This window comes from Plecotus auritus (genome assembly GCF_963455305.1).
Source record: "Plecotus auritus genome assembly, chromosome: 6".
Lineage (NCBI taxonomy): Eukaryota > Metazoa > Chordata > Mammalia > Chiroptera > Vespertilionidae > Plecotus > Plecotus auritus.
Window position 1 is genome coordinate 22,925,340 of NC_137773.1, and position 14,372 is coordinate 22,939,711.

A 14,372-nucleotide genomic window follows, 5' to 3' on the forward strand; every position below is an offset into this window, starting at 1 on the left:
AAATGGTCTGGATTAGAGACTTGGCTCTACTCTTCATAACTGTGTGACCTTAGGCAAGTGACATAACCTCTCTGGGCCATAGATTTCTCATATAAAGCAGGGATCATAGCAGTACCTACCTCACTGTGTGTGTCAATAAACAACTTAGCTCCGTATCAGGCACCTAGTAAGTGCTCATACATAGTTATGATGTGCCTTGGAACAACCTGACTGACTTGTCAGGTGACCTCCTCTGCGCCTGAGGTTCCACATTGATAATGGAGGGTTAGACTAGATGACTCTCGAGGTTCCTTTCACTGTAATGTTCTTGGTTCTCAGTGTCCTGCGGTTGGAGTTTGGCAGAAGGTCTCAGCACATGCTAGGCTGCTGCAGGGTCCTTTGGTCCCCCAAGGGCACCACTGGTTTGTGCTGAGACCCAGGTCCTGAGCAAATAGTGGACTTTCTACCAGGAGAGGGAGCCTCACATGGTGCTCCCTCCACATCTGCGCCCCCGTCCTCCCTGGAAAACCCTGAAGCCTAGGTGGAGTTAGCAGGACACAGGCCTGTTTTTCTAACTAACAGCTTTGTGCTGGGGCCATGCTTTTCCTCTTGTTCCTCACATTGTTGCATGGAGAAATGTTTCTTAAAATCAAAGGGGTATGCATATATGCATAACCCATGGATACAGACAATAGTATGGTGAAGGCCTGGGGCGGGGGCGGGGCAGGCTAGGAGGGGTCAATGGGAAAAGAAAGGGGATGTATGTAATACTTTTGACAATAAAGATTTTTAAAAAATCAAAGGGGTTCCTGAGGTCTTTGGGAAGCTTCTGTGGGGCGGGGGGGGGGGGGGGGGGGGGGGAAGAGGGAGAGGAAACAAAGGAACTGGCTTTGAGATCAGAGTGTTGGGGGCTGCAAGGGAGCTCCAGGCAGACGGTCCCACCGGGGGGAGGTTCTGCTGGGGCTTTGCACTCACATCCGACCACAGTCCCAGCCTCCTTCCTGGCAGAAGCAAGAAGCTGGGGCGGAGCCAGCTCCGGATGGGAATCTGGAGATCTGAGAGCTGAACTCAGCCCTGCCATTCCCTTGGCCAAGCTGCTCTTGGCTCACTTTCCAAATTTGTATCTAAAAGTGACCTCAGTGAGCCTTCTGTCCTGGTCTTCCATTTTGCAGATTAAGAGAGGGAGTCTTACTCATTATTCACCAATAATTTCTCTTCTGCCTACAGTTCTGTTGGCCGTGCCCTCCTCTGCTGTGCTTCCCTTGAATAAAGCCATCATTTCCAGTCAACTTCTCAAGATTCCTCAAGTCCCATCCTCTCCTGGGAGCTGTCCTCTGCGCTCCTCTAGCACCTGCCCCGGTCAGTCATTGGGGGCCCACCGGATCTCATGCTCCTTCTCCCCTTGCTCCCTGCACAGAGGGATTTCATGGCTTCCCAGTGAGTTTGCTCATCTTGGGAACTTTACACACTGTTCCCCACACCTGATTTCTCTTCCCCTGTTCCTTTGCAAAGCTGGAATCCCCTCTCCTCCAGGTCTTAGCTTAATTGCCAGCTCCCTAGAGAGGCCTTTCGTGACCAGCTAACTCATGTGTACCAGAGAGCATATTTAATTAATGGGTGGAGTAAAAGCCTTTCAGACACCATGGATTTATTCATCTCTTCTTAGAGTTCAGTTACATTAACTCCCATGTCGTCTTCCCCCCAAACTTGGCTCTCTTCCCTCTTTATTCACGTAGCTTTTTTAAGACCTAAATTTTATCTCTGCACATGTTCTTCCACCAAAGCCTTTAGAATCTGCTGAGAACTCTTGTCTTGCTTAGTTATTAAGCCCCACAGCTGGGAAGTCCAGTGTTGCCTTGCGCAAGAGGAAAGGATGGAGTCAGAAGGCCGGTTTCTGGGTTTAATCTCACTTCCTAGCTACGTGACCTTAGGCGACCAATGAATTCTTGCGTGTCAGTCTACTGTGATGTAATGAATAACAGTATCCATTAAACATCAGTGTGATATGTATTGCAATGATCCCTTTCCTGTGTGTGTCTTGGGGTTATTCTAGGAACAAAATGAGAAACTGTGTGCTTTGTAAAACTAAAGTCTATGCAAAGTAGGTGGTGATTATTTTTGTCCTCATCTAACTATAAATTAGAGATTGAAACTCAGGCATTTTCACAGAACTTGCAGAAGGTGACGTCATAGCCCCTGATATCCAAGAAGGCCATGGAAAAGGGCGGTATGTGGCGCTAGTCATTTCCTCAGGAATGCCAGGGAAGCGCGCTCCATGCTTGGAGTGATGCACTGCAGTCCAGGGGTCCCCCTGCAAGTGCCTTGTAACCTCTGAGAGGGAATCGAACCTCTGCTTGTGAGGGAACCCTGCAAGTCCACTCCCTGGGATCACAGAGTTCTAGGTGGCCATCACTGGGAGAGTTCATCAAATGCGCCCCTCCCTCTATCAAGTCCCAGAGGCATTGGGAATTGAGTAACGCCACGCAGTGAGTTCACGGTGAGGGCAGGGATGAAAAGGACAGGTCTCTGGGGTCTAGATGGCCACGAGGTGCTTAGGAATTCCCCCGGCTGATTCCCTTTTGGGAACTTCATCTAAGAGTCTCGTCCTCCGTCTGCCTTAGGGGGACACTCACAACGTGGACGGAGAAGAGCTTTCCTGGAGTGTTATTTAGTAATGCAGAGAGGATTGGAAACACTTGAAATTACAGTTCACAGGGAGATAAACTGGGGCCCATCTTTCCAAGGAACATTACACAGCAAATAGCAAAATGAGGTGAGTGTTTGTGTCGTGACCTGGAAAGCTCCTTACAATCTACTGTCTGATCGGGGTAAAGAGAAGTTGCAGCCATTACATGCAGTATGCTACAGTTTGTGGAAAAAAACCATAAAAACCTCCCCGTCTCCTTTTGGGCATACATACATACGCATTTTAAGGCATAAGAAACAGTCGGGAACACTATTCACTTAATTGATAATAGTTTTTAGCTCTAACTGGGATAGAAGTGGGGGGACTGACGAGATGTCAGGATTGGAGGAGACGAGTCTATGCCTTAGGGACCATATTTTATTTCATTTCATCTCTTTCCTTCTTTTTTATTTAAATACGGAAAATGTATCCATCAGTTCTTGTGTAATTAAAAATTAATAATAATTTAAAAATCTGCCTTCGCCTCTGTTGAGGCCTTCCTCTGTGCTGGCAGGGCTGATTCATGACCCTTGTCTGTGTCACAGTGACTAAAGGGAAGGGAAGTCCACTTTCCATTTTGATGCCGTCCAGCCACTCTGCTCCTCGGGGCTCCTTTGGCCTTTGGAGGCCTGTCCTTGTAGGTCCTGAGTGGGAGCACAGTGTGGCCAAGGCCCGGTGTGGCAGGGCCCTCCTGTAACTACCCTGGTGAGCCCACATGCTGGAAGGGCCTGCGCAGCACAGGTGACACAGAACCATAAAAACGGTGAGCTTGGAGTTCCCAGTTTGAATCTCAGTCCCGTTTCCATCTTCCAGGAGGACCGTGGGCAGGTGCCTGTAGCCCCAGCCTGCTGCCTTGTCCACGGCTACCACCTCCTCTCCTGGCATCTGCCCTTGCCCACTCTCTTCCAGCCTCACAGACTTCTTTTCTGTTCCCTCTGCCTCCCACACTTGCCTGGGGTGGCTGCTCCTTCTGACTTGACCCCACTTTCCTCTGACTTCCATGTGACTGGCTCCTTCTCATGGTTCAGATCTCATCTCCAGTGAATGTTGTCTTGCAGTGAGTCCTGCTAAGCTGTCCTCCCCGTCCCCCACCGGTCCCTCTCTGCCACAGTGTATTGTTTATTTCCCCCAGGGCATGGAACACCCCAGAAGTGATATTGTACAATTCATTTGTGCACTTTTATGGGCTGTGTTGTCAACTGGAAGGTATGTGCATTAGAAGCAGACACCTGGTCTGCCCAAGGACCAAGAATGGCATCTGGCCCATAGTCCATGCTCAGGAAAGATCACTTGGATGAATGCGTGAATTGCACTTGGAGAAGGCCTCCACGCTTCCTGCCAGTCCTTACAGTCAGGGGTCAAATCCCTGAGGCAGGCAGGATTGGACCAGGAAACAAGCCCATGGCTTCTCTTCCCAAGTCGGGCACCATGAGGCTGAAGGCGTGGGGCCTGTTGCTTGATGCCCAGGGGCTCCAGTTTTCTCATCTCAAAGGTGAAAGGGTTGGACAAGATGCTCCTTTTCAGCTCCAAGCTCTCACTAGCTATAAAATATAAATGGCTTTGGTCCACGTGCTCAGTCAAGATATATGCTTGAATACACTTTCTTTACTATGCTCCTAACGTCAGTCCTCCCCCCACCTTTTCCTCCGACTCATAAAAAATGGAATACAGAGCGTGTGGCAGTTTGTTTTCTGGTCCTCTGTGATACGGGCCTTTATGCAAAATTCATTATTGAATCAGAGGCTGCACTTTTCTCTCCTCATTTGTTTCTTTGCTCTCCAAACAATTTCCAGTGTTGACATCTTTATTGGTGTCTTTGGGCCCTTTAGCAGAATGAAAATGCCGTGCATCCAGTCACCGGGGCTGTGTTCGGAGTGTGACTAAGTGGGCACGTGGAACAGGATGGAATGCCCGTCCCAGCGCTGCTCCTTCAGGCACATGGAGCAGGGGGAGAGGGGCAGGCTCCTGATTTGCCACTCAGCAGAAGGGAGCCTGCTCAGCGTGGTCTCTGGGGCCAGGTTCTGATTTCTGCACTGCGTCTCCTCTTCTTTTTGTGGCGGTAACAGAGCAGGTGCCCTTGATTTGGAGGCCTGAGGCCAAAAGCATAACAAAGCCTCTTTCTTGGGAGCTGGCTGTGTGCTGTGCACCAGGCACTGTGCTAAGGACTTTGCATCCATTATCTAATTTAACTTGAATTTTTCTAAGAAGCCTGTGAGATAGGAATTGTTATTACCCCTGTTTTCCAAATGAAGAAGCGGAGGCTTAGAGAGAGAGTAAATAGAACATCTAAGCTCATGTAGTGGTGGAGCTAAGATTTGAAGCCCGGTGGTCTGATGCTAGAACCTACAGTTTTCCCCACAATCAATACTGTACACGTGTAGCAAAGGACAGTATACATACCCCAGAGTGCTGGTTGGCTCTGCCAGGACAAGGTACAGCTAATAATAGTAATCCCTAACATTCAAGTCTCTAATCAAGAATTTAAAATAGCAACCTACATCAGAATAAATAAATGATTGTTATAAGGAAGTAAGGTCCCATTTATTTCTTCCATAAACATATAACCACTTACTATGTGCCAGGAGAATGTATATACTTTGCTGCCCCAAGTAGAGATGGCTCCTGTCCTCATGGGGCTTATGGTCATTTGATGTCTGAGAGATTTGTATAACGTGTCCAATTTGTCCAGCTTTCTGGCATCAGAACTGGCATTCAAACCCAACCACTGGACCCTTCAGCCACTAAACTTCCCTGCCCAATGGGAAGGTGTCTAATTTGAGTGGCTGCCTATATTATTGGCCTTTCCCCTGATCTGTGGAAATACTCAAATAATCATTCAATAAGTTGCCAAAGATTTGGATCAGTATGAGTGGTACAGAGCAGGATTTCTTGACAGTAGCACCACTGAAATGTGGGCTGGATAATTCTTTGTTGTGTGGGCTGTCCTATGCATTGTAGGGTGTTGAGCAGCATCTCTGGCCTCTACACACTAGGTAGTAGCCAGTTGTGACAACCAAAAATGTCGCCAGATATTGTCAAATGTTTCCATGGAGGCAACATTGCCCCTGGTTGAAACAAAGGCACCTGAGTAATGAAAAAATCAAAACACTCATACAAAATTTCCCTTTACTCTAAGCCAATATAGTTTTGCATACATGGGACTTATGTCATGTTGGAGGTTAGACCTCAAAATCTCACTCAGTTAAAATCATTCTTGGAATGATGTGAAAGCCGGGAGCTATGGTATGAGATCATAGTTTCCTCAGGTGAGTTTGAGGTTAATTGATGGGCTTAGTTTGACCATGTATGATCAATATATGTCTTTAAACACTAGAGTGGCTCTCAGTGGGGAGAGATGCTCACACAGTGAAAGACAAGGATTGAAGCAGGTAGCAGTTCCATTGCTCCCACCTTGTCCTAATTGAGGTCTCCATCCATGGAAAGGAGTGGCAGTGGGTGACATAGGCCACTACTTCTTAAAGTGTGGTCTGTGGATCAGCAGCTACTGTATCACCTGGAAGCTTGATGGAAAATGCAAAAGTCAGGCCCTGCCTCAGTTTTACAAAATCAGAATCTGTATTTTGATAAGATTGCCAGGTGGGCCCAGCCGGTGTGACTCAGTGGTTGAGCATCAACTTATGAACCAGGAGCTCATGGTTCGATTCCTGGTCAGGGCACATGCGTGGATTATAGGCTCAATCCCCAGTGTGGGGCGTGCAGGAGGCAGCCAGCCAATTGATGATTCTCTCTCATCATTGATGTTTCTATCTCTTTCTCCCTCTCTCTTCCTCTGTGAAGTAGTAATCTATGGTATTCAAATACACTTGAAGAATTTAGAACCAGCCTATGATTTAAATTGTTTTCTCTTATTCACTCTTACTTTTGTTGACTGTGCATACATAAGTATGTGGATAAGTTTGTTCATCTTGTTCGTTTGACAGCTATAGGAATGTGGTTTGTGTAGGTGAGAAGCATCTGGACTTTATTTTTGGCAGAATTGGTGAAGGTGGAGCTGAGGTTTGGGAATGAAGGTTGTGCTGTGTGTGTGTTTCTGGTACATGTTCTCTTAAAAGTTAAACTTTAAAAAAAATTATTTTAATGAGAGAGAGAGAGAGAGAGAGAGAGAGAGAGAGAGAGAGAGAGAGAGATTTGTTGTCCTGTTTACTTAGGCACTCATTGGTTGATTCTTGTATGTGTCCTGAGTGGAGATCGAACCTGCAACCTCGGAGAACCGTACGAGGCGCTAACCAACTGAGCTACCCGGCCAGGGCCTCTTATAAGTTTTAAAGGGTGAACCTACTGTAGATGATTCCTTCCCTCTCATCCCCCTTTTCTCCCAACGAATGTGTGGAAAAACCTACCCTTACCAATGGTTAGAAATATGACCTTAGAGAAGTCACCTGACTTCTCACACAAAGGCCTGCTGCTTCACAGGTATGCAACAAGAGTTTAAGGAGTCAATGACTTTGGAGGAGCTTCCTAAACCGGGGCCTCCTGTACAATTATTGGTTGTTGTGATCACTGTATGCAGATTATTTTCTCTGCAGCTCAAATGCCCTGCCCGTGCTGCCCCCTGCTGGTGAAGGCTTTAAATTAATTTTGGTGTGGATCAAATTAAGAAAGGAGGATCCTTGAAGTCTATACACCTGCCCCTCTTTCCCGTGAAAGGAACCCCTGGGGCAGCATTTGCCAACATTTCAACTAATCAGAATCACCTAGGAGGTGTATAAAACATTTCCAGGGTCCCTCTTTCAGGGGCTTCAATGATTCACCGGATGGGACAAGGTCTGGGAACCTGCATTTTGATGAATCTGTCCGAGTCAGAAGTGCAGACAGGTGTGCAACCTGTTTCAGAAGCACTGGTCTGTGGCATGTTTCTCAAGGTGTGATATTAGAGCTGTCTCCTGAGTAAATGTGGGCTACACTAGAAGGATAGTGAGTGAAATGAGGGAGGGGCCAGCGCCCCCACGCTGTGTATTGGGCAGGACACCTGGGGACTCACTTGGGCATGCCTTTTCCTTTGGACTTGGCCAAAGTCCCAAGGAGCAAGATTGGCACAGTGTGGGGACTCAGCTATGTCATGTAGGGAAGAGGGGAAGGGACAGAAAAGGACATGTTTGACTTGCTCAAGGTCACTCAGGAAAAGAATGAGACAGAGCCACTTATATTTTCCTCATCACTAAAATAGATCCATTAGACTATGAAGCCAAAAATCATAGCTGAGTCCCCACACCTTGTAGGTGAATGAATGGACCCCCATCATCAGGCTGATGTGGTCCTCTTTCTACACATCCGAAGTCACATACGTGGTGTAATTTTGTACATCAATGTGACCATAGTGTGTGCAGGTCTCTTCAGTTTTTGCTTTGTAATGTGTATTAAAGATCCTTCCTAGACTCCATATCTAGACCGGCTTCATTCTTTTTCACTGCTGACTAAATACACCATCATTACTTGACCCCTCCCATATTGATGGGCGTTTAAGTTCCTTCCATTTCTCAGGACTTCCTGCCATGCGGCCTGCCCAGGCCTCTGGTTGCCCAGGCGAGAGGAAAGCAGCTGAGGTGAACTGGCTGGGTGGGTAGAAGGGCTCCTCCTTCCTACCCCACTCACTGGGTCAGATGCCTGAAAACCTGAATTTCCCAGATAGATAAGCTGGGCTGAGAGAAATTCCTTTCCCTGGGAGTGGTGGGGAGAGTCAGTCCTGGCTTGTATTTTGCGCTTGACACACACACACACACACACACACACAAACACACACACACGGTCCCAGCCTCTCCCCATGGAACTTAATTGTAGAACCTGAACTGATTAGTGTTGGCATGTTTTGTGGAAGCACACGGAACTGAGAGTCCTGAGTTCTGAGTTTTAATATAGGCTTTGCCACAAAATTGCCTGAAAGTATTGAATGAATGACTTCGTCTTTATGAGACTCAGTTTCTTTACCTTTAAAATGGGTTGAGACAAGAACAATGCATAGAGGAGTGGAGAGATCACTGTTTAAGGACACATTCCCTGCTAACCTTCCAGGCTGAGGCTTTGGTTGCCTGCTCTTGACCCCGGGTTTGCTGTGGGAGCCAAGAAACAGGAAACTGCCTTTTGGGAAAGAGCCGTCAGCTGTTCTGGGCGAGGTCAGAGCCAGCAGCTTGGTGACCTGTTCCTGGTTCAGCAGGTCAGCAGCCCCACCTCCTGCCCTGAGCTGCAGGACCTATTTCTCAGCTGACCCTGGGCAAGGGCACATTTCCCCTCCTTCGCAGAGGAAAGTCTGGGGAGCACCTCGCTCATAGCCTGATCACCTGCGCCTTCTGATGGCTGCCGGGCCCCTCCACCACAGACCTGCATGGGTCTTCCTGACAGCATCAGGAACTAACCACCGTGGCGAGGACCATGTCAAATCAAATCTAGCAATATATAAAAAGAATAACACATAATGAACAAGTGGGTTTATTCTGGGAATGCAAAATTAGTTCAATATTTAAAAAATCAATTAATGTAATTAATTATATAAACAGAAAAGGTAAGGAAAAAACACTCATGATTATCTCAATACTAGAGGCCTGGTGCATGAAAATTCATGCACTGGAGGGGGTGGTCCCTCAGCCTGGCCTGCCGCCTCTCTCAGTCTGGGAGCCCTGAGGGGCGGGAAGCAACCTGTCGATCAGGGGAAGGCGACGCCCCATCACACCTCTGCTGCTGCCACTGCCGGCAGCGCAAGCCTCAGCTGGCCCTGGTTACCTAAGTCTAGGACAGCCCTGGGTGGCTGGGGGGCTGAGGGGACTGGGGGATTCTGGAGGCAAGCGTGCAGACGGGCTGTGCACCTGCTGTCCCGGAGGGGCTAAGGGGACTGGGCGCCACCATCTTGTGGCTGTGGGCACTGCCATCTTTGAGGGCGGGGCAGTCAATTGGCATATTCCCTCCTTATTGGCAGTGGGCGCCACCATCTTTGAGGGCGGGGCCGTCAATTAGCATATTCCCTCCTTATTGGCTGTGGGTGCCGCCATCTTTGCGACAGTGTGAGGGTCAATTAGCACATTCCCTCTTTATTAGATAGGATATGTAGAAAAAGCATTTTAGCAAAATTCAATATCTGTTAATAATAAAATCTCTCAAGAAACTAGAAACAATAGGGAGCTTCTTTACCCTAATAAAGGTCAAGTATGAAAATACTTAATGTTGAGAGACTACTTTATCCCTAAGATTAGAAACAAGACAAGGATATCCATTGTTCAAAATTATATTGAAGAAAAGAACAGGAAATAAAATGGTGTACAGCTTGGAAAGGAAAAAAAATGTCTTTATTTGCAGATGACACGATTACCTATATAGGAAATCCTAAAGAATCTACAAACAATACTAGTACATTACAATAGCACCAAAAAACATAGAGATACGTTTAACAAAATCCATGCCAGAATTCTATGCTCACATTTACAAAACATTGACAAGAGCAATCAAACTAGACCTAAATATATGGAGAGACATACTGTGTTCATGGATTGGAAGGCTCAATGTTGTCAAGATATCAGTTCTCTCCAAAATAATCTATAGGTTCAATGAAATCCTAATCAAAGTACCAGCACCTGGATGTGAGCTGGCGACTGCTGTGGGCACTCTTGACTACTCTGGTGAGGCCAGCGTTAGTCCATCCTCAACACTGGAGACGTCCTCTCAGGATGTAAACCAGACCAGGCTGCGTTCTCCTTACAACGCTCATAGGCTTCCACTTAGCTTTGAGGATCAAGCTCAGTCTCCAAGTAGCCGGAAACACAGGCCCTGGATTTCATGACCTGGCCCTGACTTCTCTTGGCCTTCATCTGCTTATTCTCCCCCAGGGAGGCCCCAGGCTGGCTGAGACTTCTATTTTGGGACACATTCATTTAGAAAATGCTTTCTGTCACTGAGTGGAAATTTTTGTTCCTGTAACACCCACCGTGGATGAGACTCCCACAGACGACAAAAGTACAATCTCTCACCTTCAAAAGAGCCTTTAAACACTTAAATGTGACTATTCCTTTTGAGTTTTTTTTTTTTTTTACCTGTTTGCTAAATGTCTTCTGTTAACGTAGATATTTCTTCAAGTGCTAACTTCCTTTACTGTTTCATTAGTTGCCCTTTTCTCAGTGAGTTTTGGTCAATAAATGTCTATTTTAATATCTGTCACCTAGAGCTGAATGTGTGGTCTCAGCAGCTGGCCCTGAGGACAGCAGGATTTTCCATTTGCCACTTTGTTTACTTTTACAGTGATTCTCCTCCGGGGGCCTACCCTGCATCAGTGTGTGGTACCCTCATTTATGCATCCTTCACACTTAGAGCTTGAAAGACTCTGAAGTGTTTCTTATGTTTTATTTTTAGCCATTTCCCTCACTTGTACTTGTGTCATTGTATTTTTGAGTGTATTTTGAGTTAAGAGTTTTGCATTTATTTAATTTGCTTGTGACATTTCCTCCAAACATTTTGAGATAATGGTGAATTCAAATTCCATTTTCCTGTGTACCCTTTTTCCTCCCTCACCAATGACTTTGACCAATTTGTGTCCAGGAGTCCCTCACCAAGCCCCCTGAACATCCCTTGATACTCTTCACTTTGCTCTCTCTGCAGTGCCACAGCCTAGTTTGAGCTGCCTTCATCCAAAAAAAAAGGAATGCTCATCTTAGCTGGTCCCCTACATCTACTCCTGCCCCCTCCAGTATTTTCACTACACAGGAGCGAAGCTAATCTCTACAAAACAGAGAGATCTGTTAGCAGCATCCCATTGCCTAAAACTCTTCAAAATTTCTGTTGTTAATATTCCTATGTACTCTATTAGCTTCAGATACCAGCATTTGTTCATTCATTCATTCAATATTTCTGAATATCTACTATGTGTTAGGCACAGTTCTAGCAACTGGGGATACAGCTGTGAGCAAAGTAATAAAAATTATCTGCCCTCATGGAGCTTACATTTTGGCAGATAAATACAGCTCCTAATTGCTTCCTGCACCCACTGCCCTTTATTTGCTCTCACTAGGCATAGTCCCTCCTAGCGCAGGGCCTCTGAGGGACATGCTGGTCTCTGGGATACTTGTCCCTCCTATCTTTGTCTATGTAACTCTTATCTTTCAGAGATTAGCTTAAGAGTCACTTCTGTAGGGAAGCCTTTCCTGATTTCCCCGCCTAGCTGAAACCCCTCTTTTACATGCTCTTATAGTACTTACTTTCCTCCCTGTAGTAGCCCTTACTGCACAATCATTTGATTGCACCTAACTTCCCTATAGATTGTGGGTTCTGTGATAGCAGGCGCTCTATTTGAAACTTTGATTGACACCTAATTTCCCAATGGATTGTGGGTTCTGTGATGGCAGGGGCTCTGATTTCATTCATAGTGTTACTAGTGCTCACTACAGAGTAGGTGCTCATTCATATTACTTAAAGGAGTGAATTTGTGACTTCATCCAAGACTTTAATAAATTTTGGCCTGAACTGCAATGAGAGCTGAGACTAAGAACCTCCTCAGAAAATAGCATCCAAGGAAGTGTTAAGTAGCATATTGGTAGTCAATTTCAGTCATCACTCTGTCTAACCTTATGCATTCAGCCCATGTTTGCTCCATCCCCTTAGTGAAATCTCATGGGAGGGAGGCTTTCCTCAAGGTTAGCTCACTATGTTGGCTGTAGTCCCCTGCTCTGCTGACTATCCAAAACGAAAAAGAGGTTGGTCTGTGTGACCAGTTTTTGGTGTATGCTTGTGGCCTTAATTAGACCCGGTCCTCCATCCTCTCACCTGTAAGACCAAATGTGAATCAAACTCCTGTGAGTCAGTCCTCTTTCTGATGAGGCCCTGACCGTGGTCTCTGTCCATGGTGTACTCAGTCCAGTTTTAGCAAGAATAGTGATGAGTCAGCTTAGCTAACATTCTCCACTCAGCATCTGATCTGATCATCTCAACATCTGATCAAACTCCTCATCCCCTATCTGTAATATCTGATCATCCTCGCCCTACCTAGTTTGGCTCAGTGGGTAGAGCGTTGGCCTGCAGACTGAAGGTCCCAGGTTTGATTCCGGTCAAGGGCACAATGCCCAGGTTTCGGGTTCGTTCCCCAGTAGGGGGCATGCGGGAGGCAACTGATCAATGATTCTCTCTCATTGTTGATGTTTTTAGCTTTCTCTCTCTCTCCCTTCCTCTCTGAAATCAATAAAAATATGTATTTAAAAAATATCTGATCATCCTTGCTTGCCTTCAGCAAGAACCCTTTTAAGTAGGTCTAACAAGAATCCTACTATCCCTGAAGTTTCCTCTTAGTAATTTTCCATTTACTGACCCCACCCTTCTCCTTGGCTAGAAATCACCACTTGTCCTTGTGTTTGGAGTTGAGCATGATCACTCTTCCCTATTAAAAACCCCCATAGCAGTAGTCTCTACTTGAATAAAGCCTCAACATCATAAGTGTCATGAGTAATTTTTCTTTAAAAATATCAATTTCAAATACCTTTGACTTCTCATCATAAACCATGAGGGCCAGAAGACTATAAAACCACACTTTGATTAAAAGAGAGAGATTGTCAGAATTGATTTTTTAAAATAATGAGGCCCAATTATATGCTATTCATCAGGTATATACTTTAAAGATAGGTTGAAAGAAAATGAGTTGAAAAAGATATTGTGAAAGATATTGCACAAGAAGGCTGGGGTGGCTGTAGTAGAACACAAAAAGACATACAATCATTAATGTGTGTGCTAAATAATAGATCTTTAAATAGACAAAGAACCACTTGAAACAATTGAAAGGAGAAACAAATTCTACAATTAAAGCTGGGGATTTTAACACTCTCACTCAATAATTAAAAGAACAAAAAATCACACACAATTGAAAGAACACAAAAAGTCAGTAAAAATAAAGATGATCTGAAAACACTGAACCAGCTTGATGTAATTGCTATTTATAGAACACTATGTCCTATAATTATAGAGTAGACAGTTTTTTTTTCTATGCATGTAGTACATTTTCCAAGATGGTCTAAATTTATGGAAGAATATGACCCATGCTCAAACTCATACGTCATCTACAGATCATCTAGACACCACAACCAAATACATTGCAAGGGTATTCACTTTATCTCTGACATTTACTTGCTGACAAGTCTTCTATCACTCTCCATTTCCTGCGAGGTTAATTTAAATCCCTTCAGGCTGACATAAACATGCTTCAGAATTTGGCTGCCATTTTCACCCCCCCACCCCCACTCCACATCATCATGACTCACAGTACTCCATTCCATGTAATTGGGGGCAGGGGAATAGTGGATATGACTTTGTATTATCTCCAACTGCCAAGTCTTCATCCATTTCTTTCCCACTACTTTTATGCCTTCCATCCAATCTTCACTCAAGATCTTTTGCATCCTCCATGGTTCACCTCAGTTCTTTCCCTTCATGGTATCTCTCTCTCTCTCTCTCTCTCTCTCTCTCTCTCTCTCTCTCTCTCTCTCTCTCCTGAGCTCCACTGAATTATGCTCCCATGTCACTGATCACATGCTGATTCTTGATGGAATGATCTGGCCTTGAGGAGAAAGGACAATTGGACCATGGCTAATTACAGTCAAAAGCAGAAGTTCGGAAAAGCATGGAACATACAGGCAAAGAGACAACCGCTTCCCAGCTCAGGTAATCTGTAACACTTGACATGAAGGATTTAATCTGGCTCTAAAAATTGCGAGAAGTAAATCCCCAA